The sequence below is a fragment of the Myotis nattereri genome (assembly GCF_964212035.1).
Source record: "Myotis nattereri genome assembly, chromosome: 8".
NCBI classification, from domain to species: domain Eukaryota; kingdom Metazoa; phylum Chordata; class Mammalia; order Chiroptera; family Vespertilionidae; genus Myotis; species Myotis nattereri.
The window spans coordinates 2796242-2821006 of NC_138083.1; the positions used below are offsets into that span (position 1 = coordinate 2796242).

Below are 24765 nucleotides of genomic sequence, written 5' to 3' on the forward strand. Positions count from 1 at the left end.
GTGGAGGCCCATGTGGAGGAGAGCGGGGATCAGGGAGGCCGCACAGGGTCCAGGGTGGCAGCAAGGCCAAGACTAAGGCTCTAGAGGTGGCCAGAGGTCAGGGAGAAAGGGACCAGGTCCACGCAGGGCGCCAGGGTGGTCTTGGGAGGCCCAGCAGGGGGGCAGGGCCTGTTGGCAGCACCTGAGGCTGTGGAAGGCTGATGGCCTGGAGAGAGGCCTGGCTGGAGAGACGAGTGCCTTCCTGACCACTGCCAGGCCAAGGATGCTGGTCAGGCTGAGCTGCTCACAAACCCTCAGAGTACAGGCCCCAGCACCACTCGTAGCCCCCAGGCGGGCCCAGACTAGGCTCTGACTGTCCTGCACCCTGCTCTGGTCTTCGCTGCAGCTGGCACTGCCCCCGGCCTCCTCCCTGTGGCCCTGCCCTCTCCCTCCCCCGCCTCTGTCGGTGGCCCTCAGCTCCCAGCCCCTTCTCCTGCATTCTGTCCCTATCCTCTACACTAACCCTCCTGGGCACACGGTAGGTGATGCCCAGCCTGTCCTGGAGGGAAGGTCTGGAATGCAGAGCCCTCATGCCAGGGCCTGGGGGGTGGAGGGAGCCAGGCTCAGGAAGGAAGGGGCTGGCAGTTGGAGCAGCCTGTTGGAAGGACGGTTGGGGGTGAGACTTGGAATAGAGACGGGGCGACAGTTGGCGGTGGCAGCTGGAGTGGCAGTTGGGGCTTGGCAGGGGCGCAGGCCAGGAGGACTGTGGGGTGGGGCTGCCATGGGTTGGCCGGTAGCCCCTGGCCCAGAGCAGCTCTGGAGGGTGGTCTCTGGGAGGCCCAGCAGGAGGGCAGGGCCAGCTGGCAGCAGACAGGCTCTGCCTCAGGGTGGGGCTCTGCTGCCCTCCGCCGCTCCTGTGGCCTGCAGGACCCAGGAGGATGTGCAGAGGGGGTTCCTACCGGCAGCCCCGGGCCCACAGGCCTGCTGTCTTCTCTCTGCCGGCCCTCAGCCTTGCGCCCTCCCCGGAGGCTTCCAGCAGGGGCTTGGAGAGGGCAGGCACAGGTTCTGGGCAGTTCCTGGGGAGAGGCAGGACTCCCAGGGCTGTTGCCATGGGGACGGCTGGAGATGAAACAGGCAGATTCCATGACCAGTGATGGTGGTTTTAGAAAACCCAGCCGATCCGTGATTCTCTCTCATCACTGATGTTTCTATCTCTCTCTCTCTCCCTCTCCCTTCCTCTCTGAAATCAATAAAAATATATTTACAAAAACAACAACCCAGTGGGAGTGATGGGGAAGCTGTGCCCTGGGAGAAGGTGGGGCGTGTGGCATTGGCCCTGGCGGGGTTCACCAGGGGACCCTAGGAGGGAACATTTGGAGGAATCTTTGCTGTCCCTCTCATCATCTCATCATCTTTCCCAAAGCTCCTCCGAGGCTCTGCTTCCCAGCTGGGACCTGGAAGGCGGGTCCTTGCTCTCTCTCCGTGGCAGCAGAACACCCACATGGGGCACAGGGCTGGGTCCCCTTCAGCTCCTCTGCCCCCTGAAGCCATGTGGGGTTGGAGGGCAGGCAGGGGGCTGTGAGCACAGGGCGGGGGCTGTGAGCACAGGGCGGAGGCTGTGCCAGGACCCTCTGGGAGGCCTGTTGGCCATGTGGCTCATCCACTGAGCCTGTCCGCCAGAGGCCTGGTCTGTAGGAGGTGGGTAACATGCTCTGGGGGCTGCCGTTGGCAAGTGCTTCTGTGAACCCGAGGGGCTTCTGGGCCTTGGTCCGTGAGCCTAGCCCTGGCCTGCTGATACTCGTTCTCTCCAGGACCCAGACCGTCCCCCACCCCCCAGGCATCAGGGTGTCCCTTGGGCAGGTTCCACACTCACCCGCGTGGCTGGGAATGCGTTTCCAGAGTGACCGCCACGCAGCCTTCAGCAGCACAGAGTCCGGTCGTCCATCGGGCTTGTCCCCAAGCTTAGCCAGAGCTCATCGTGGCAGGTACCTTAGCCCTTGGGCCCTCCCAGACACCCATGCACTGGCCCTGCTGGCCCTGGATACTGGGTGCCCTGGCCAAAAAGCATCACTGCGGCCAACCCCACACCCTTGGTCCTCATCTGTTCCCAGAGCTGCTTCTGCCTTCCCCGAGGCCTCCCATCCATGGACAGTGAGGGCTGGCTGTGGTCAGGCACAGATCCCTTCTGGGGTCTGGGCCAGGCCGAGGGCAGTGCATGTCGCCTTCAGCAGGGTTTAGGGGACCCCAGCAAGAGAGGAGGCTTTGCCACCTAGCCTGGCATCTGCCGGGTCCTGTATCAACTTAGCTAGTGCTGGACACTAATGAGTGGGGGTCCCCGGGGCGGGGCTGCGGCACCTCCCCGTCAGACTAGAGGCACTGAGCTGGCTCCAGGCGCCTAGCTGCTGCTATGACTTTTCTTTTCTTTAAGTAGATATTTTTATTGGTTTTAAAGAGGGGGGGGGAGAGAAACATCAATGAGAGAAAAACAATTGATGGGGTGCTTCCTGTACACCCCAACTGGGGATCGAGCCTGAAACCCAGACATGTGCCCTTGACCAGGAATCCAACCGTGATCTCCTGGTTCATGGGTGGATGCTCAACCACTAAACCACACCGGCCAGGTTGCTCCTCTTTTTTTAAATGGTAAAGGGTGTTATTAACTCACAGAACAATAAACGTCTAGAGATAGGGTGGACTTTAGGCATGGGTTGTTCAGCGCTCTCTGGGACTGTTTTTGATCCTGCCTTTTGGTGTATCAGCTTCATCTTCAGGCTACTTGCCCTTCTGTTGGTTCTTGGAGCAGAAAAGTGGGAGTCTTAATCCATAATCACTGGCAAGGCTGCTGTAGGGAGGGAGGAACCTTCATTCATCATCATGCAGGGTAAGGGAGTGAGGAGAGGGGCTCAGAGCCCTGGGGACTCACTCTAGAACTCAGCAAGGCTTTCCACCAGCTGGCAGGTGGGATGGGCCTGGAGAGACAAGGCTTGGTTCCCGTGGGCAGGCCTCCCGAGCAACGCCTGAACCACTGTGTGCTCCAACCAGGGCAGCTGAACAGCGGACGGCTCGCCAGCAAGGCTGTTCTTGGAGTGTGGGTCCGTTTAGCTCTCCTAGGAGAAACTGTGGGAGGCAGGGAGGCATCAGGGATTAGGCTCTCCTAGGTTTGGGGGGTCCGCAAGCTGCCCCAGGCTCCCTGGCCACCTATCCTCTGAGACTACACTTGTGCCCAGGTAGGCAGGTGGGGGACACTTGCAGAAAGACCTCTGTCCCTTCAAAGGGAGGAAGCAGGTGACCCTCCTGGAGGCCTAGATGCAGCCACGGGCCAGGGCAGTTGAGCCCAGGCCCAGGATACTGGGACCTGTTCTTCCAGACCAGGAGGATGTGGCTGAGAGGGTCCTCCAGAGAAAGGCGGGGGAGGGGGCTGCAAGCGAGCAGCGCTGTCTGCACAGCCACTCACAGGCACCGCCGGGAGCGAAGGGAGTGTCCCGGCCGTCCATCGCTGGCTGCCAGACCCACGTTCCGCTTGTTCACTCCAGAATTCCACCCCACCCCCGCCCACCCGACCTGCCCTCCCACTGCAGCCAGTGAATGCCTCCTTCACATCCTGAGAAAGCATCCATAATGGCCCGCCGCCTCCCACCTCCCCAGGAATTCCGCGGCGCAGGGCCCGCAGGGAGGCAGGGCGCCTCCCCATTGGATAGCTGGTCTTGCTGGACTCCCCTGCGCTGCTGGCCAGCCACAGGCTCACCTCCCTTCCCACTGCCGCGCCCGGGAGAGGAAGCGAAGTGGCCTTTGGCCCCGCACAGGCCAGCCAGGAATGCGGGGCCACGATTCCCATGACGCCTGCCCCAGGGCTCGAGGACAGCGTGGGGGAGCAGGGACGCGCAGGCCCCTCCGGGAAGCGGCGCTCGTGATCGCATGCGAGGAGTGCGGGCCCCTCACCCCACCGGACAAACCAAGTGGCGGGAAGGACCACTGCGTGTGGCCGCCGGTGCTCCTTAGTTGGTCAAACCCAAGCCCCAGCGACATGCACAGTGACGTGGCCCGCTCCCCTAGGCGCGTCTCTCCCGGGGCGCGCTCAGGCTCCCCCGACGGCGCCGGCGTGCTGTGCCCAGGCCCCCAGATTGCACAAGGGCACGGGCCGTGGGAGCACACTGGTTGCGCAGAGCGGGGCCCGCAGAGCCGCCTGGGCGCGGGGTAAGTCGCGAAGTTTTCCAGACGCGCGCCGCGCAGCGCGTCGATGAGCGCGGACAGCCTGTGGCCCGGAGACCGCGCCTCTGAGTCACTGACGCGCGGGGCTACGCCGGTGCGCTCATCGGACAGGGGCTGGGTGCCCTCGCCGACCCGAGTCTCCCGCCGGGGGTCTCGGCTGTGCCGAGCTGCGGGAAGCGGCGCGGGTGCCTGGAGACCCCCGCCGCGCCGCCCCCGCCCCGCCTGCCCAGGGGAGGGGGCTACCCACAATGCCCAGCGAGCCTCTGCCCGCACTTCCGCTGTCCGGCCGCTCCGAGCGGGGACGTAGGCGGACCGACCCCCGCCGCGCCCCCTCCCGCTCCGCCGCGCCGAGCGGGGGGTCGAGAGAACAGCGGGGCGCGCGGCCGGGCCGGCGGAGGCGGGGCCCGGGGCGGTGGCCGAGGCCGGGGCGCGGCGCGGGCCAATCAGCAGCGGCGGGCGCGCGCCGGGGGCGGGGTCGGGGTCCGCAGGCGGGGCGCGCGCGGGCGGCGGGGGCCGCGGGGTTGGAGCGGGCGCGGGGGCGCGCGCCGGCCTGACGGACGGACTGACGGACAAACGGACGGAGCAGCAGAGGCGAGCTCGCATCTCAGACCTGCCCGGACGCAGCGCTCGCCCGGTGGCGGCGGCGGCGATCACCGGCTCCGGTCCGGCGGCCGCAGCGCCTGCCCTCGCCCGCGCCCCATGGGGTCACAGGTAAGCGGCGCTGGCTCATTGTCCGTGCGGCCGACCGGCGTGTCGCGGTTGGGCCGGGCGGGGGCCGGACCGGGGCCGCTCGGAGCCGGGGCCGCTTGGAGCCCGGGCGCGTCACCGCCACCGGCCGCCCAGCGCCCGCCGCGCCCCACCCCGCGGGGGCGCCCTCCCGGCGGCGATCTGGGCGCTCTGGCTTTGGCTCCGGCGGCTCTGGTAGCGACCCCGGCCCGGCCTCCACCAGTCCCCGAGCTCAGGTGGCGTGGGGCGGGGCGGGGGGAGCGGTGCGGTGTCCCCGCGGGGCTGCTCGCCGAGGCGTTGGCAGCGGCGGGACTGCCCCATGCCCCTCGCCCTGCGCGCCTCCTGTCGCCGCCGCCGCCGCGGTCCCTCCCCCGTCACCTCCGAAAGGGGAATTTTCCAGCTGGTAATTTCTGCTGCGTCAACGCCCGGCCCCAGGAGATGTCCCGGGGGCATCCTGGCACCCCTCGCCCGCGCCGTCCCTCGCACCCCCCGCCCGCGCCTCCGAGCCGCACCCGGACCCGCCCGCGCCGAGTTTGCCAACAGCCGGAACTGCGGGAGATGGGTGCGGGAGGGTCCCCGCGCTTTGCCCGGCCTTGGGGGTCATTGTCTCCCCCTGAAGCCGGCACCGTCCTCGTCTCCATTTTAATTACCGGCTGAATCTGGGCTCTGGGGCCTGGGGGCCGGGTGGCTAGAGGAGCTGGAGGGGACGAGGCACCCAGAGTGGCGAGGGGTGCGCGGAGCCGACGGGGCGGGCCGAGGGATGGGGTCCACAGCGAGCAGTGTCTTTGTTTCTTTGTAAATAGACATGTCAGTTTCACAGGGTAGCAGGAGTCCGTATCTGACAACTCAATCCCAACGTCAGATGGGGGATTTTCTACGCCAGGCAGAGGGCTCTGGCTAGTTGGGGTACCCTCAGCCCCGCTGGCAAATTCATTATGTGTTGGTTTAAAGGACCTCGCACATAGGGCTTAACCAAAGCGAGGAGCCTGGGTGGAAACCAAATGGGGCAAAGAACAGGTATTTTCTGAGACCGAGGAAATATAAACAAAAGAAAGTTTGAGATTGTCAGCGAATTTCCTCAGCTTTCCCTGCTGCAATCTCAGCGATGCAGTTGTCCTGGATCACAGGGCAAGATTATCACCCGCATTGTTTAAAGGAATGCTGATCGGCACCGGCTGGGCGCAGACACCTGTGCGCCAAGTACTGAGGCGCACTTACACTGTCCTGGTTGTAGAATCTTTCTTATTGGATCTATTATCAGAGGGAACTTCCCGGCTGGGGAACAGACTGTGGGCTCTCTGTTGCTGGCCCGCCTGCTGCCTGCACGAGGCAATGTTTCCACTCTTTGAGAATGGAAAATAGTTTTTCATCAGAAGGAAATGTATGGAAGTTTCCTTTTTACGTGAATAATGAAGTAAACAATAGTATTTGACCAAAGTGGAACCCTTCCGTTGGGCATAGTTTCTGATAGCTTCAGATGTTTTCAACTGACACTTTGGGATGCCTTGTTATTCCAGAAAGGGTTTAGCAAATGACAGGCATATTTAAGCAGAAGTTACTGAAGATTGAAGGAGGAACTTAAACATTGTGTCCCCTTAAAAGCCAGTAGTCATTTCCACATCCATGACTGGAGAGGAGCGGGGAGGGTCATTGTGAGAGTTCTTTGGGAAGTGGTGGAATGTACTTTGGCTAGGCTGTTCACAAACCCCAGACCCAGCCCTCCTCACGCCAGGACAGCATGCGCAGCCTCGCGTGGACATGGCGCACGCAGCCTTTCGCTGCGGTTGGATGAGATGCGCTCTGTCCAGGTTTGGCAGTGTTGTGTTTGCTGTGCGCAGACGCTTCACAGCTCCTTCCCGGTGTGGGGAGGCTGGCTGGTGCCAGCAGAGGCATCAGGGTGCCCCTGGCCCCTTACACCCCAGCTCCTCTGTCTCACGTTAGCACCGGAAGGTGGAGGCAGACAGGGCCCTGGAGGAAGTGTCCTGAGGGTGATGGGCGGTTATCACTGGATGAGGTATTGTTTACAAACATGTTAAGCTGAATTAAATTTTAACAGAGTGAACTTTCCAACATTGTCCTTTTGTGGAGTTTTTCAAATTAAGGGAAATTGGGCCACTGTGTCCCTGCGGTCTGTGTTTCTGGGACAGCTGTAGGCTCCCCAGCTTTGTTCTCCACCAGAGGTCTGAGACCAGCCGCCAAGGGCTGAGCAGACCCACTTAGTGCGAGGGGTTCAGGAAGGTCGCCGAGCCTGGAGCTGGCGCTCGTGCCTCCCTCTGCAGGGGCTTGGTGCGCAGTGCCCTCCTGGCTGCTGTCAAGGTGCCAGGAGAGTTCTAGAAACTACTGTCCTCTTGTCCCCACACTCTGGGGCTTATGTTCCTGCCCAACTCATGTGATCAGAAAAAATGCAGGCTTTTTCTTCTCTCTGACTTAACGAATTTTACCCTGAAGTCGGCTGAGTGATAGGAGATGGCCAAGACTTCCCCTGTGAACAGGGGAGATTCTTGTTGTGGCTACACGTTCGCTTCGGTGGCCTGTCTGCCAAGATAAGCGCATGAGGACAATCTCTGCTGAGGCCACCGGCTCCGTTAAGTCTTTGCAACATGGCTTTCCTGTTCTCATCCTGGTCCTCGTGTCCTCGGCTCTCGCTATGGCTTTGCTGTGGTCGGTGTGGTCAGGGTCTAGGGCCGCAACATCAGCAGCAATTCCCCCTTTCCTGCGATTCTAGCTTCAGTGCTGTGCGCTTTGCATACCCATATGCGTACTGCCTGTGTTCGCTGGTTAGTGGTGGCAGTGCGGGCCTGTGCTGGTGTTCATTCCACAGAAGAATAAAAAGGCTGGTGCTCAAACGTGACCCCGGCATATGATTTATGTAACCATTTCTGGTCAGTGTCTGTCTGCCCTGCCACTTGGCTCTCATGTAGGTTTAAACATTACTAAGTATGTGCTTTTAAATCCCACCCGAGGGTACCTTTTATTGATTTTTTTTTCCAGAGAGAGGAAGGGGGAGAGAGAGAAAGAGGGGGAGAAAGAAACATAGATGTGAGAGAGAAACATCAATGGATTGCCTCACGTACGCACCCTGACAAGGGATCAAACCCGCAACCTCGTTATGTACCCTGACCAGAAATTGAACTCATAACCTTCCAGTGTACAGGACCACACTCCAACCAACTGAGTCACCCAGCCAGGGCACTAAATATTTCTAAACATCACTTTTGGGATTTAAAAAAATTACTAACCTAGATATTTTAGAGCAGAAAGTTGAGAAACAATGTTGGTGTATTTTTCAACAGCATTTATAGAGGTTTTGCATTTTGACAGATGTGTTTTTTGAATCAGATGAGACACATTCCCAGGATTTCTTATTCATGACAGTCCTTTGGCCTTACCCGGGACCTGCTGTGGCCCAGCCTCAGACCAGGGCGGGGCGGCGTTCCTGCAGGGGCTGGGGCTGCCGGATGGGGCACAGGACCCTCTGCTGTGGCATGAGAAAGGGCCCAGCAGTTCAGGGACAGAGTGTAGATCGCCAGCGGACAAGGGGTTGTCCGAGTCTCTAACAACACGGCCGCCCCACCCTGCCCAGCACCAGCCCCACGTCCAGCCGTGGAGCAGCCTGGCTGGTGTTGCCGAGAACAGGGCTATGGGAAAGCAGGACCTGGCCGGGCGGCTTTCCCGGGGCTGCCTGGCCCTGGGGTCGGTGGCCTTCCAAAGCTGTCAGTGCGCACAGACCACGCCTCGTCCTCGTCCTCGTCCTCAGAGGAGCGGCCTTTCCTGGTTCAGGGGCCTCCCGTCTGCTCCCTCAGCGGGACCTGCTGTGCCGGCCCCTCTCCCCCTCGCTTTCCCTTTCAGCAGGTGGCGTCTCTGTCGTTTCTAATTACCCACAGAGCTGAAGGGGCCCACATATGTGTGGGAATGATTGCTTTTTAAAATGTCCTTATTTAGGTAAAGTTTGGGCAGCATGGCCACTCGCCTGGGACACAGGTGTTTGTCAGACACTTTTGTTTCCCTCTTTGCTTCATCTCTCCTTCCATGTGATTGCACCTGCTGCTCGGAAGACGGGGCCCTGCCTCGTGGAAGACGGGGCCCTGCCTCGCTGAGTGGTGCCCCGGGCCTGCCCGCCTTCCATCTTCCTGGAGCAGAAGGAAGGCACCTGCGCCTTGGGCCGCACCCGGAGGGTGTAAGGGTCTCAAGTGCAAAGAGCTGCCTCGGTGAGGAGTGGATGTGGGGTGGTCATTGGCTCAGGTCCACAGTAAGTGCTCAGTTGTAGGGACACGCCTGGGGCGTGGAAGATAAGCCATGGCTCCTCACTGGGCAGAAGAACAAGTCTGCCAACGCCTGAGGGCGCCGTTGCCCTCCAGCCCTGCTTCCCTGTGACAACCCCCCCCCCCCAAGGGACCAGGCTCAGGGGCTGTGCTGGGTTATAAAGAAATGTCAGGGCTGCCCTAACCGGTTTGGCTCAGTGGATAGGCTGTCAGTCAGCCCGTGGACTCAAGGGTCCCAGGTTCGATTCCGGTCAAGGGCATGTACCTGGGTTGCGGGCACATCCCCAGTAGGGAATGTGCAGGAGGCAGCTGATGGATGTTTCTCTCTCATCGATGTTTCTAACTCTCTATCCCTCTCCCTTCCTCTCTGTAAAAAATCAATAAAATATATATTTGAAAAAAAAAAGAAATGTCAGGGCTGGCCCTGGGTTTCTGGGAGACGAGGGGGTGGGGGGTGGGGGTGGGGGGACACAGATGCAGCTGGATAGGCTTTCTAGAAGTGCACACACGCAATCTACTGGCCCTGCCTGGTGGGAGCAGCGTGTGAGGTGAGTGGCACCTGCCTAACACCCGGGTAGTTTTGCAGAGAGGGGGCCTGCCCTTGGGCACTGGGGTGATGGGCAGAGCTGATCCTGAGAAGGGTGGGCCGGGCCAATTTGAAACAGCATTGTGGGGGAGGGGCAGCGGGACCGGGAGGGGGCCCTGCAGCCAGGAGAGGTCGGTGAGGGGTGGGGGGGCTGGGAGCCTGGGGAGAGGGGGAGGGGTGGTGAGATGGTCAGATGCTTGTCTTATCCTCAGAGGAGCTCTGGGGCTTAAAGTCTCGCTCGGACTGGCCGCTGCCTGTCCAGGGCAACCAGGCACTTAGCTGGAGACCACCCCAAGCCTCTAGCCCAGGGGTGGGCAAACTTTTTGACTCGAGGGCCACAATGGGTTCTTAAACTGGGCCGGAGGGCTGGAACAAAAGCATGGATGGAGTGTTTGTGTGAACTAATATAAATTCAAAGTAAACATCATTACATAAAAGGGTACGGTCTTTTTTTTATTCATTTCAAACGGGCCGGATCCGGCCCGCGGGCCGTAGTTTGCCCACGGCTGCTCTAGCCTCTAATGCATCCTCATGGCACCTGAACCCTCCCGTCTGCACTAAAAGCCCCAGGTTCCGGCCAGCCTGGTGGCCAGCAGCCTCGAGCCAAGCACTCTGCAGCCACATGGGCCCACATCCCTGGAGGAGCAAGGCCACTACAGGAGTCGGGACAGAGAGAGGAGGATGCAGCTGTGAAACACTCGACTGTCTGGGGAGCGACGGCCACAGCCAGGCAGGAGCTCCGTGTCCTGGTCCCAGCTCTGGCCGCACCCCCTCCGGCTGCGTGGACTAGGCAGCGTGCTCGGGGCCACCTCGGCGTCCTCCCAGTAGGAGTTGACGTTGGGAGTGCCTCTGGGTTCAGGGCACGTGGCCCGGAGTCTCGGGCACAGCCTGTTGCACACAGGGCAGCCAGGCAGGGCTTCAGGTTGATCAGGGACAGGCGCTGCCCTCCGTGGTCCCTGCCTGGCGCGGGCATCTCGCGGCTCCTCTCCATCAGCACTCTCTCCACTTCTCTAAGATGTTAGGAGAGAGAATTCCCTGCTGAGTAACAAGTAGAGGTGATGGTTTTTCTGTACAAACCTTCTGAGATCAGAGAAAGTTACGGACGTAAGTTCTTGTCAGGCCCTGAGTGAGGACGGTGCCCCGTGGGGAGTGCTGGGGCCACCCAGGAGGGTCCCTGGCTGGACGTCTGGGCAGCATCCCGCAGGCGCCCTCTCCCCGACCTGGAGCAGCTGTTGCTGGCGTGTGTGCGTGTGTGTGTGTGTGTGTGTGTGTGTGTGTGTGTGTAGCGTTTGATTCCCAAAGGGCAGCTCAGGGAGTCGGGACCCTTGTCAGACCAGAGCGGAGGCTCTTGTCTGAGCGAAGTTCCTTGGAGAGACGCCTCCGGGGTCACAGCGTGAGTGGCACCTGCTGGTGACAGTGGTCACTTTTGCTTTCGTTTCTGGTTGTTCACGGCGACTCCAGAAACAGCAGCGCCTGTGCTCTCCGTGAGGGTGTGGTCGTGGCCGTTGTCTGTGCTGATGCAGGAACCTGTCCCTCTATGAGCTCGTGGCTGCCATTCTGTGTGAAGACTTTGCTTTTTTTTATTTCTTTTTTTATTTTTGTGTGTGAAGACTTTTCTTCTCGTCAGCCTCAGAGTGTGTGGAGAACTTTCCAGAAATCATCAGCAGACATGCTGTCCACGGTGCATCTGTGACAGCCCCCCAGGCCACTGGCCAGGGCATGTGTGATATCGGGGCATTTCGGCTTCCCCGGTTTCCTCGGTTTCCTCGCGCCGCTGGCAGCAGAGTGAGACAGGGCAGAGTGAGCGGCGAGGCTGCCTGCGGGCTCCTCGTCTTTCACATTGGGTTGCCGGTCTCTCCCTGAATTTGGTTGGACAGTGGAGTCAACCTTTCAGGGACTGAGAGATGGGTTTTAATCTTTGTTTAATCCTCACCCGAGGATATTTTTCTGTTAATCTTTAGAGAGAAAGTGGAAGGGAGGGGCAGAGACAGAGAGAGAGAAACATCGATGTGAAAGAGACACATTGACTGGCCGCCTCGCACACATCCCAACCAGGGGCTGGGGAGGGAACCTGCAACTGAGGTACTTGCCCTTGACCCACAGGCCAGTGCTCTAACCACTGAGCCTCCAGCCAGGGCTGAGAGGCAGGTTTTAAATGTTTCTGCCTTCTGGTCTGGCCCTGGTCATGGATGTTTTCGCCTTTTTCTGCATGGTGGGAACTCCGGGAACCGGAGACCCCGGGGCAAGGGCGACAGCGCGCCAGGCCTGAGGCCCGTGTGGCAGAGGCCGTGCTGCTCACTGGTGAGCAGAGCGCTCGGTGGAGTGGAGCCGAGGGTACCCGAGGCGTGCCTGTGCGTGGGGCGTCGGGAGGCCGGCGGGCAGTTCTCCTCCACCTGCGGGATCCGTGCCGTGTCCCTCGGAGGAAGCACCGCTGGCGCAGCGTCACCTCTCAGCTGACCTGTCCGTCACCTGGATTTGCTTGATATTGCTCGCAACAATCTCATTTTTAAAAGATAAGTTTTTTGTTTTTTTTTAATTTTTAGAGCGAGAGGAAGGGAAAAGGGGAGAGAGAAATATCAATGATGAGAGAGAATCATTGATTGGCTGCCTCCTGCATGCCCCACACTGGGGATCGAGCCCACAACCTGGGCACGTGCCCTGACCAGGAATTGAACCAATGACCTTCTGGTTCCTGGGTTGACGCTCAACCCCTGAGCCACGCTGGCCGGGCCAATCTCACTTTGTGCCTTGTCTTAAGAATCAGGAATTTTCATGCAGCCATGAGTTTGATGTTTTGTTTTTATTTTTCCTGACACACTAACACGAGCATGTGCCTTAGGAGAAGCGTTCCTGTGAGGCGGCCAGAAGCCGTTTTCGGTGCAGCTGTGGTGTAAGGACCACCCCTGGGGTCTAGCATACGGAGGTTCACCCTCCCTGTCCAGCTGCACCTGGAGGACCAGAGCCCACACTTGTCTCCTGCTCGCGCCTCTCCCTCCACAGCTGCTGCCGCTGGCCAGGGCGAGAGTAGCTTTACCTCGTGGCTCTCGTGGAGTGAAGGGATGGACCGTATCAGTGGTTCTCCGCTTGACCCCGCCACAAGCTACTGGATGGGGCAGGCCCTACTGGCAGGACCGTCGGGGTCTCAGTCTGTGTTGCGGGGCCTTTCCTATCGTCTTGGTTGGGAGAAGTGGGTGAGTTAAGTTGCCGTGTTATGAGTTTCTGAGGCCATTGTGACAAATACCACAAATCTGGCGCCTTTAAATGGTAGAGGTTTGCTCTAGCTGGTTTGGCTCAGTAGATAGAGCATCGGCCTGCAGACCAAAGGGTCCCGGGTTTGATTCCAGTCAAGGGCACGTACCTTGGTTGCAGGCTCCTCCCCGGCCCGGGCCCTAGTCAGGGCTCGTGCAGGAGGCCAATCAATGTGTTTCTCTCACATCGATGTTTCTCTCCGTCTTTCCCGCTCTCTTCCACTCTCCCTAGAAATCAATGGAAAAATATCCTCGGGTGAGGATTAAATAAATAAATGGTAGAGATTTCCCCTGTCACATCCGGGAGGCCAGCAGTCAGAAATGCAGGCGTGGGCACGGCCCGCCGTCTCCACAGGCTCCAGGGCAGGGGCCGCCCTGCCTCTCCCAGCATCTGGGGCCGCTGGGTGCTGGGGGTCCTGGCCTGGGCGCAGCACCCATCTCTGCCTGGTTTCCTGGCCGCCTCCTGAGGACCCAGATTTCCCTTTGTTGGTTTTTGTTAATCTTCACCAGAGGATATTTTTTTCCATTGGTTTTTAGGGAGAATGGGAGGGAGGGAGGAGGGGAGAAGAGAGAGACACATTGATTGGTTGCCTCCCACACGCTCCGTGCCGGTCCTGGGGATCAAACCTGCAAACCAGGAATTAGACCTGCGACCCTTTGGTGCGCAGGCCGACGCTCTGGCCCCTGAGCAGCACCAGCAGACTCCCCTCTTCTTTTAAGGACACCAGTCAGACTGGATTAGGGTCACTGTAATGACCTCATCTTAACTTGCTTTTATCTGGAAAGACCCCATTTTCAAATGAGGCGGCGTCCCAGACATAGCTGCATGGGACACAATCTGACAGCAGCACCACTAGCGCTCCCCTTTGCCGGACACACTTCCGCGCAGGCCTTCCCCGTCCTGCCTCTGTCCGAGCTGCACCGCCACGGCCAGCTGTCGCCTGTCACGGCGGCTGTCCCCCGAGGGAAGGCCCGACAGACCACGTGTTAGTGACTGCGCCCGCACACCAGCCCCCAGCCTGCACCTGCAGAGGGCACAGTTCGGGTCCTTGCTCTCCTGTGCCGTGTGTCCCGCGGGGAAGTGAGAAAGTAGAGACCAATGGCGACACTGCCGTGGAGAGGGTCACAGCGGCCCAGGGAGGGAGTGAGGAGGGCAGGCACTTTGGTGGGGGTGAGTGGAGGTGAGGCCCAGGGTACCTACCCACGGGGGAAGTGGAGGGCCAAGAGGGGGCCGTCCACTGGGCACCTGTACCCACCTGTCCCACCAGGTCACACCAGGCCCTTTTCTGCCCCCCAGGCAGCTGGTGAGACCTGGGCCCCTTTGCCAGCAGCGCCTTTGGCGCTTCACCTAAGAGTCCCAGAAAGTGGAGGGTCACAGCCATTGAAATACCGTCTTCAAAGCTGGAGAAGACTTACTTGAGCTCTAGGCACATGTGGCACTTGACGCTTCACACAGTGTGAGACGCAGTCTGAAGCAGCACTGGGCGAGGGGGTCCCACGGTCGCTGCAGTGGCCATGGGCGTGTGGCCTCTGACGGGGGCGCCTGGGGGGCACTTTCAGGGTGGCTGATGCCCCAAGAGTTTCCCTTTGGTTTTCAGCTGTCGGTCTGGGGCCGGGCTTCGGCAGCCACTCTGCCCAGAGGGGGCAAGAGGAGCAGTCTGTGCTCCGTGGGGGTCCGGCAGCCCTGGGGCTCCCCCTCCTGCAGGGCCCGGACCCAGGAGGCCGCCACACATGCGCTGTGCTGTCAGGAAAGTCCGTGAGTCAAGCACAGTGTCCCTTGGTGCCTCCCACGTTGGCGCTCCCAATGGGAGCAAGGAAGGTGCTTGCGTTTCTCGCGTTTATGTTGACCTTCCCTCCTGGACGTGGTTCCTCTTGGTGCCGTCCGGCCCAGGTGAGCGTCTGGAGGCCACAGGGTTCGTGGTGGAGTTTTATGAACAGGAGCTTGCTTTGGAGGGAAAGAGGATGTGAGCACGCGTCCCCTCTGCTCCGATCTCTGCCCATATTTTCCTATAAACGCAGCGTCAGCGTCAGTGGCGTCTCACTGCTCCACGTGGGTGTGTGCACTTCCACATGTCAGTGCTCTCCTCGTCGGCCCTTGGGTGCTTCTTACTTTCCCGTCGTCAGCAGCAGCGCTGGGAACACCTGGGAACCAAGTGACATTTCGGTTGTTTCCTCGGTGGAGTCTGCGACCCCCGTGACCCCTGCTGGGCGTGCCACCACCACCTGAGGGTGTTAGGGCTTCACAATTCAGTTTACTTTGGACCCTTTTCAGAATCTAGTACATTTCACTGGGTTTCTTTTAGGCCCAGACACCTTTCACACTTTAACATTAAGTCACAGGATTCACTTTGATTTTAAAAGCAGAAGAGATGGGACGAGGGATTCGCCCAGCCCCCAGCCAAGACTTTCCGTGTCAGCAGCTCAGGGCTGCTTCCTGCCAGGGCCCGGGGAGGGTGGTGTGGGCTCTGGCACACCCTGGGCTGCCCAGCAAGCATTGACGGGACCCCACGACCCCGGGTGGGCAGCTCCTGCACAGCGGGGCCCTGAGGACGGGGACACCCCCAGGAGGGACCTGGGTCTGGTGCAGAGCCTGGGGCAGGTGGGGCTTCCCCGCTGCCTGGCTGAGCAGCCAGCACCGTCCATGCCGTTTCCTTCCACGTGCTGTGCCCCTCGTGGAGGGCGGACGTGGAGAGCCGTGTGTGCCGAGGCCCCGGCCGGCGGCCCCTCTCGGCATCCCTGCGCTAGGCCTTGGCGGGTCCCACTTCTTCCCTCGTGAATCATGGCGTTTCATTTCTTAAAAGCTCCTTGGAGCCCGCCCCAGCCAGCCTGGAGGGCCTTTCCCAGGGAGCGGGTCTGTCTCCCTCAAACGACAGGGCAGGGGGTGACCTGGACCTCCTGGCCCTCCCCAGGTCACAGTTGTGACCCCACGCCTGGATCTGGCCAGGGAGGAAGACCCGCCCTCCCCAGAGCCCTCTGACTGGTGTCGGGCTGAATGCTGGTGGGTCCAGGGGACGCCCCATTCTGGGGCCCACTTCTGGCCTGGTCTGTCCCGGCTTGGCTCCTGTGTCCTTCACATGTCCCTGCCTCAGGCCCCTGTGGCCTGGCCTGTGCCCCGAGCTGGTGCTGCTCAGCCCCCTGGTCAGAGGTTCCATCAGCTGCTGTGGGGGTGCCAGGGGCCGTGTGACCTGTTTACTGCTGAGGTCCGGTCAGTTGTGGACCTGGCTGTGTTGGCGATGTCGACGTGGACAGGAGCCCGGGTGGTGGAGACAGGGTCTGCCCGTGGCAGGTGCTGCCCCGCACAGGCAGGTACCGCCCCCCCCTCCCCGCCTCACCTCCTTCATTCAGCTCCTGATGGGTGTTGACCTCTCAAAGGCCTTTGCTCTTTTTTTGTTTTATTTATTTATTTACTTAAAAAAATATTTTTATTGATTTCAGAGAGGAAGGGAGAGGGAGAGAGATAGAAACATCAATGATGAGAGAGAATCATTGATTGGCTGCCTCCTGCATGCCCCCCACTGGGGATCAAACCCACAACCCAGGCATGTGCCCTTGACCGGAATCAAACCCAGAACCAGGCTGAAGCTCTTATCCACTGAGCCAAGCCAGCTAGGCCTTGATTACTAATTTCTTTAAAAAAAAAAAAGGTTTTATTGATTTCAGAGAGAGGAAGGGGGGGTGGGGAGAGAGAGAGAGAGAGAGAGAGAGAGAGAGAGAGAGAGAGAGAGAGAAGAGATGGAAACATCAATGATGAGGGAGAATCATTGATCGGCTGCCTCCTGCACGCCCCCTACTGGGGATCGAGCCCGCACCACGGGCAAGTGCTCTGACCGGAATCAAACAGTGACCTCCTGGTTCATAGGTTGACCCTCAAAAAAGCCTTTGCTCTTGCAGAAATGATGTCAACTTGATCAGTTGGAACTCTGCTGGGCACCAGAGTGGACATGTGACTCAGTTTGAACCAATATCTGTGCTCCCTCGGCGTGCAGGCCCGGGGCAGCCAGGCCCTGCCCGCTGTGCACGCAGCTCCTCACCTAGACTGTGGCTTCTCTTGTTTTCAAGGGACACAACTTTTTGTTTTGTTAAACTTCACCCGAGAATACATTTTCTATTGCTTTTTAAAGAGTGAGAGAGACTGAGGGAGGGAGGGAGGGAGGGAGAGAGAGAGAGAGAGAGAGAGAGAGAGAGAGAGACATCAATTGGCTGCCTCCCACACCCGCCCTGATCAGGGCTGGGGATTGAACCTGTAACCCAGGGATGTGCTCTTGCCCTGGACTCGAACCCACGACCCTTCGGTGTGCTGGCTGACACTCTTGCCACTGACCCATGCTGACCAGGGCCAGGGATACAGCTTTTAAGGAAAAAGAGACTGGTTAAAGGCCCCAGCATGACACTGGGCGTAAACCAACGTTGCCAAAGGTTAACCTGGTGTTTCTGGTCCAGGGTCCTTTGAGTTATTCTTACAAGTTTTCTGTGACTGTACGTGTTTCTCCCAAAAAGTTGAATAATACAACGAAAGAGTCCATCATAGTGCTCGATGGCGTTGCTTTTATTTCCTACTTAGATTCTTTTCTTACTGGCACGGAGCACAAGTCACAGGGTGTCTCAGATTTAAAATCCACAGAAGTGGTTTTTCTGCCTTGTTAATAAACCTATTCTTTTTCTAATAAAATTTTTAAAATTTTCTAAAGTTGATGTGACTTTTCCTAGAGCTTTTGTAACAAAGGACTACCACGAAAATGTATCTTGTGACCATTCTGGAAGCCAGAAGTTGACGCCAGGTGGACAGGCCGGTCCCCCAGGGAGGGTCCTTCCTGCCTCTTCACCTGTCCGGGTGTCCGTAGCCCCTGGCGCGTCGCAGGCCACATCCCTTCCGCTCGCCCCGTCTGCACGTGGCTTCCTTCTGTGCGTGCCTGCACCTACCTGTCCTTCACAAGGACACGAGTCCTGTTGGGTTATGACCCTTTTTCCAAATAAGGTCACATTCAACATGTCTTTTTGGGGGACACAATTCAGCCCATGGAGGTGCATGACTGTGTCGCTGCCCTGACTGCCGTGAGCTGTGGCAACCAGAACATCAGACCCACGCATGGGGTTGAGCTCTGAGCTGTCGCCTCCGCTGGCGGCTCGGAGCCTGGACACCAAGGGTGAGTGGCCGTGGGCCCACAGCTTCACTGCTCACATTCCCTGTCCGGGGCCAGGGACTCGCTGTCTTCCCACTTCTACCCGCATGTACACATTTTAAAAGTATTTCTTGAGTTGAAAATGTAGGAGTGTCACTGCCTGTTAAGATCAGCATGGTCTCCTTTGGCTGTTTTGGGGCAGTGGTTAGAGCAGGGGTGGGCAAACTTTTTGACTCGAGGGCCACAATGGGTTCTTAAACTGGACCGGAGGCCGGAACAGAAGCATGGATGGAGTGTGTGTGTGAACTAATGTAAATTCAAAGTAAACACCATTACATAAAAGGGTACGGTCTTTTTTTTTTTTTAGTTTTATTCATTTCAGACGGGCCGGATCCGCCGGCGGGCCGTAGTTTGCCCACGGCTGGGTTAGAGTGTCTGGCCTGTGGAACAAAGGGTCCCGGGTTCGATTCCTGGTCAAGGGCTTGTACCTTGGTTGCAAGTCTCCACCCCCATAGGGGCACATTCAGGAGGCAATCAATTGACATGTCTCTCTCACATCATGTGGATGTTCCTATCACCTCCTCTTTCCCTTCCACTCTCTCTAGAAAACAAAGGAAAGAATATCTTCAGGGTGAGGACTTAAAACAAAAGAGCAAGCATGGTTTAAAGACAAAAGGTCCAGACCCAACCCAGCATAGCAGGAGGTGCCTGGGTACATGCATTGAGGTGACTTCTTCCCCTTTCTCTCTTCCAACCCAGACCAACTTCCCCCCAGTGGAAGCAGAGAAATGGGAAGTTCCCAGAGCTGCCTGCGACTCTGCCCTCAGGTGAATGCTCGGGGCCTCCCGGCCCCAGGCCACTCTCCCCGGCGCCAGAACCTGAGTTAGGACGCCTGGGACCCGGTGGTGGCTGTGCTCGAGGTCTCTCTCCCCTTGAAGCATTGGCCTCTGGGTTCTCCGTCTTGGTGCCTGGTGCCCCAGCCACCCTGAGTTCTGGCAGAATTCTCAGCCGGTAGGCCCTGAGCTGGTTGCAGGGTCTTTTGCTGGACCTGCCCAGTCTCATGGTCACTTGTCCACCCTGAGACACAGGCTCATTGTCTCAAGGTTCTGTGGCTGACTGGGCTCAGCTGGGTGGTTCTTCTGTCCAAGTGATGTTGTGTGGGGCCACAGTCTCGGAGCTGGGCTGGAACAGCCAGGGCAGTTGGCTCAGCAGTCTGGCACCTCATAGAGGTTGGGGCTTGGCCTGGAGGATGGGGTGCCTGTACCTTTCTCTCCACGTTGGCTCAGGTCTCTGCTCCTACAGCTGAGTAGCTGGACACAGACCCATAAAAGTGCAACATGGACGCTGCTCCTTAAGCTCTGGCCAGGACTGGCTCTGTCCTAGGTCAAAGTCAGAGTCAGATGGGCCGCCCAGGGCCCTGAACCTCAGAGTGATGGCCCATCCTTTGAATGCCTCCTTGTGGGTTCTCCCCTTGCGGAAGCTGCCCCCAGCCCAGCCTCTCCCCAGTGGCTCCTACAGCACTTTGTATTGACCTGGAATCACCCTACTCTGGCCTAGCCCTCAGGGAGTCGTGGGGCTGCCTACCTGGGCAGGTGGGTGGTGTCCTCACAGTGACCCAGGCTGCTGAGCACATCCAGGCTGGCATGTAAAGGGACTGGGCTAATGTGTGATGCAAATATCGTTCCCATGTGGCTCTGTCAAGGCGTACAGCCGTGTGACATGAGCTGGGCAGGGAGGGGACACCCCATGGTGTCTGGAGGAGGGTTGGCCCTGTGTGGTTGGAGTGGGGGTGCAGGAGAGAGGAAGTAACATGTGAGCAGGCGGGGAAGGTGCTCCGGGCCGATGGAAGTCAAGGAACCGAAAGAGGCCAGAGCAGCAGGGAGGGAGGAGCGGAGGCTGAGGGTGGGGCTGGGCCTGCAGAGCCGCTGCCCAAAGGGCCGGCAGTGGGCAGGTGGCAGTCACTGGTGTGCATTTTCAGAAGGTCACCCTGCCACGGCTGGGAGGTGTCACATTCAGCAACCAACAGTGTCCATTTGTTCTCACCAGAGAAAAGTCAGGTGACTAGAGATGACTTCTGCTAACATTTTTGGAGTATTTCTTTCCAGTGAGGAGCTCATTTAAAATATTCATTTTTAAAAAATGTTTTTGATTTTTAGAGAAAGAGGAAGGGAGAGGAAGAGAGATAGAAACATCATGAGAGAAACATTCATCAGCTGCCTCCTGCATGCCCCCTAGTGGAGATCGAGCCTGGGTGTGTGTTCTGACTGGGAATGGAACCTGCAACCTCCTGGTGCATGGGGTGACACTCAACCAACTGAGCCACACTGGCTGGGCTCAATTTTAAATTTTAACACGTAACCATGAATAATAATACTATGTCTATAAGTTTGATTTATAAAGTGGGTTTTTCAACACATAGTGAACCATCTGAACACATCAGCATGGGACACAGTGTCGCACAGGAGGAGGGCGCCGGGGCCGGGGCTGCCTGGCTCTGCGGGACGTGCTGGGCGTGAGCACGTGCTCTCCCGCACCGCGGTGCCGGTGGCCTCGTGGCGCGAGGAGCGGAGGCGGTGTGAGGGTTTTCCTAACAAAGGACCACGTCCTGTGTCCTAAGCACCAGAGGGTTATTCTCTCCTGTCCAGGAGGATGCGCCGAGGTCCGGTGCGGAGGCCGCTCCCTCGGGGGAGGCTGAGCAGGGCCGTCCCGGATTCTGCAGCTTCTGGTGGTTCCTTGCCGTGGAGCAGTGTCCCTCTGTGTCTGTGTCCAAACTCCGCTGTTGGAAGGGCACTGCCACGTGGGTTCAGGGCCCCTCAGGGGCCTCATCTTAACCAGTTGCATCTGCAATGACCCTCTTTCCAGATAAGGTCACCTTCTGAGCTCTTGGGGGTTAGGGCTTCAAAAAATGAATTTTGGGGGCACAACATCCACCCACAACAAATGTCAATAAATATAAGTACAGGTTTGTAGTTGAGCAAGAATAGTTTCACAAAAATAGATTTCTGGTCACCTTTCTTAAGGAGTCATTTACATACAAATGCTGCTCGCACCTTGTGTGAGCGAGCTCGCGCTCTGCCCGCCCGCCTGGCCCAGCCCCCCTGACGCCTCGGCTCCTTCCCAGTAGACTAGGCTGTTTTCCAGTTTCATAGAAATGGGCTCATACCCTGTCCCTCTGTCTGGCTTCTTTTCTGCAGCGTAATTATTTTGAGATTCGGCCATGGGTGTGGAGGGATGTTCAGACAAGCTCAGGAGTGGGGAGGTGGGCGAGGTGCCTGGCCTCCGCCTGCCGCGGGCCTGCCTCGGGGACGCACCTGTTTGTCTGTTCGCCTGTTGGTGCGCATTTGGGTGGATTCCAGATTCGACTGTTATGAATAAAGCCACTGTGCAAGTCCTGCGTGGATCTGTGTCTCCACGTCCCTTGGGTAGGTTCCTGGTGTTGGAATTGTCGGGTCCTAGGGTGTTTGCTCAACTTTGAAGACACCATCAAGCTATCTTCCAAGGTGGCTGCCCATCTTACGTTCCCAGCAGCGGAGTGGGGGTCCCAGTGCTCCCTGTCCTTGCTGACACTGGCGCGGTCCCTCTCCCACGTCCCAGCGGGCTGACGAAGGTGAGCACCTTCCTGCATGGCCACTCGTATGTCTTCTTTGTGACCTGTCTGTTCCAAACGTGTCCCGTTTAGAAAAGTCTCACCAGTATAATTGCAAAGACCCGTTTAGTGAAACGGGGCTCAGAAGTCCTCCTCCTCAGGAGGCTGTGGGAGCTGCCTGGCTTCTGGCGACCAGGACCACAGTTTGGTTCTAGCGCTACAGTTACCTTGTTCCCACTTTAAACAACAGCTGTCTGTCAGATTACACTTTAAGGAAAACTTTAAGTTAAGCCTCACTGAAATGCAGAGGCGAAAAGTCAGAGGTGAGAGGCAGTGTGGTGATGTTTGAGAGGGACGGTCATGTCATATGAGCTTTTCCAAATTCTCGAATGTGACCCCTGCCTGGAAGCAGGGCGCAAGCGGTGTCCGGGGCCCTGCACAGACTGGTGCTCTCGTCCGGGTGGAACAGGGATGAGACGGCTAAATTGCATCCACTGTTTTACATTTTTATTACAAGTTGCCTCTCTGGCAGAGCTTCTTGGGGATGAAAGGAAAAATGACCCAGCCCTGCTCCGAGTTACGACTGAACACACAGTGCAGCTGGCGAGCCCATTCGACAGTCTTCACACCCCACGGCCCCTGTGATTCTGCAAGAGGGCGACTTCTTGGCCTTATCCAGGAAGCACTCGTACTTGCAATGAAAGCATCAGGCACATTGCCTGCCCAATCAGGACGGCCTGGGGAACCCCTTCATTACCCACAGCCCGTTGGGTCATGTGTGGCGTCCCCATGTCCCTGCTGTCCATGGCAGGGCCACTCATGAGCCCCCAGCCCCGTTCTGGCCAGCTCGACTTTGAGGGTTTGGTCTGGAACATGGATTCAAGTTCGTTTGGTCCCAAAGTGGTTGTTTCAAGGGGTGCCACACGTGCCCCTCAGGTGCATGAAAAGTGCCCTCTGCTCTGGGCAGCAGCACAGGTGATCAGGTTATCTGTCCATAGGTGTGAGCCCACAGGTTGTTCCTGTGAACTGATGTGTGTCCTGTGAACAGATGTGTGTTCCCTGGACAGGTGTGTGTGTCCTGCAGCCAGGTGTGTGTTCATGGCCAGGTGTGTGTTCCATGGCCAGGTGTGTGTGTCCTGCAGCCAGGTGTGTATTCATGGCCAGGTGTGTGTTCCATGGTCAGGTGTGTGTCCTGCAGCCAGGTGTGTGTTCATGGCCAGGTGTGTGTTCCATGGCTAGGTGTGTGTGTCCTGCAGCCAGGTGTGTGTGTCTTACAGCCAGGTGTGTGTTCATGGCCAGGTGTGTGTTCCGTGGTCAGGTGTGTGTCCCGCGGCCAGGTGTGTGTTCCATGGTCAGGTGTGTGTTCCATGGTCAGGTGTGTGTGTCCTGCAGCCAGGTGTGTGTTCATGGCCAGGTGTGTGTTCCATGGCCACGTGTGTGTTCCATGGCCAGGTGTGTGTGTCCTGCAGCCAGGTGTGTGTTCATGGCCAGGTGTGTGTTCCATGGCTAGGTGTGTGTGTCCTGCAGCCAGGTGTGTGTGTCTTACAGCCAGGTGTGTGTTCATGGCCAGGTGTGTGTTCCGTGGTCAGGTGTGTGTCCCGCGGCCAGGTGTGTGTTCCATGGTCAGGTGTGTGTTCCATGGTCAGGTGTGTGTGTCCTGCAGCCAGGTGTGTGTTCATGGCCAGGTGTGTGTTCCATGGCCACGTGTGTGTTCCATGGCCAGGTGTGTGTGTCCTGCAGCCAGGTGTGTGTGTCCTGCAGCCAGGTGTGTGTGTCTTACAGCCAGGTGTGTGTTCATGGCCAGGTGTGTGTTCCATGGTCAGGTGTGTGTCCCGCGGCCAGGTGTGTGTTCCATGGTCAAGTGTGTGTCCCGTGGCCAGGTGTGTGTCCTGCAGCCAGGTGTGTGTTCCATGGCCAGGTGTGTGTCCTGCGGCCAGGTGTGTGTTCCATGGCCAGGTGTGTGTTCATGGCCAGGTGTGTGTCCCGTGGCCAGGTGTGTGTCCTGCAGCCATTGGATGATGCACTTCACCAAACAGGGCAGGTGCTCTGCTGCCCTTGCCCTCACACCATGAGCTTGCGTTCGTCTCCCGGGTGCCCTCACTTGTTGGTGGGTATATGACAGGACTGGCTTCCCTGTCCAGGTTGCTTCCATTTTTAGGGTCACAGTTGCCAAGCAGTGACCGGGCAGCTGGCCATTGGGCAGCTGTTTTTCTTCTTTGGCCAGGTGGGCTGGACCCCACAGACATCTTCCTGATACTGAGAGATTTTCAAATGAAACACAAATGCAGCTGCCACCCTAAGCTTCGGGGATGGAGCATGTCCCCGGATTCCCGCAGCCGACGAATCTACTGAGAGGATCACTACCTTCGATTACTTTTAGGTCCGTGTCCTCGTGCCTCTTCCCCTAGTGAGAATGTCTTGTCTTCGCATGACAAGTGTCTATGAAGCACGTGGGTTTTAAGCTGTCCTGGCTGAGGGTAACCTACTTCAGCAACGGGAGGTTGTTACTCCTCTGTACACGCGCTGCGCTCCCGCCCCCTCCCAGAGGTCTTCCTGGCTCCTGGGGTCTGTTCCACTGGCGAGTAGAGATTTATGCGGGTGGGAGAGCAGGCGATGACGCCAACGCTTCCTCTTTGCGCACGGCGCTTTGGCTCTCCCATCGTGTGGCCAGGAATCAGTCGGATGCACTAGTGAAGGGAGGTCACACTGGAGCAGATGGTCCTAGGCCAGCATGACTGGTGTCCTTATAAGAAGGGGCACAGGGACAGATGCGCACACAGGGAGATGCCGTGGAAGGCGGAGGAGGGGTGGGGATGGTCCACAAGCCACGGTGGCCCAGGGGTCAGCCACTGGCAGGTGCACGGCCCTCAGCCTTCAGCGGGAGGGACCTTGCTGACACCTCTGTCTGGGATTCAGGCCTCCAGACGATGCCAGAACAAAATTCTGTTTTTTAAGCTGCCTGGTCTGTGGCACCTCGTCCCAGAGAAACCAAGGTAGGCAGCGGAGAGAGAGGACGTGGCACACAGGTTGGGCGACACAGGCAGAATGC

At 58.5% G+C, this 24765-nt stretch overlaps 1 protein-coding gene across 2 annotated transcripts in view; it reads left to right on the plus strand.

Moving 5' to 3' along the window:
- Positions 1–4698: 4698 nt before the first annotated feature.
- ZBTB46 (zinc finger and BTB domain containing 46) overlaps positions 4699–24765 on the plus strand; it is a 61994-nt gene continuing 41927 nt past the window's right edge. For both annotated transcript variants that reach the window (XM_081097364.1, XM_081097363.1), the window contains exon 1: positions 4699–4899. The gene's annotated coding sequence lies outside the window, so the exon portion shown is untranslated. The remainder of the gene's footprint in view (positions 4900–24765) is intronic.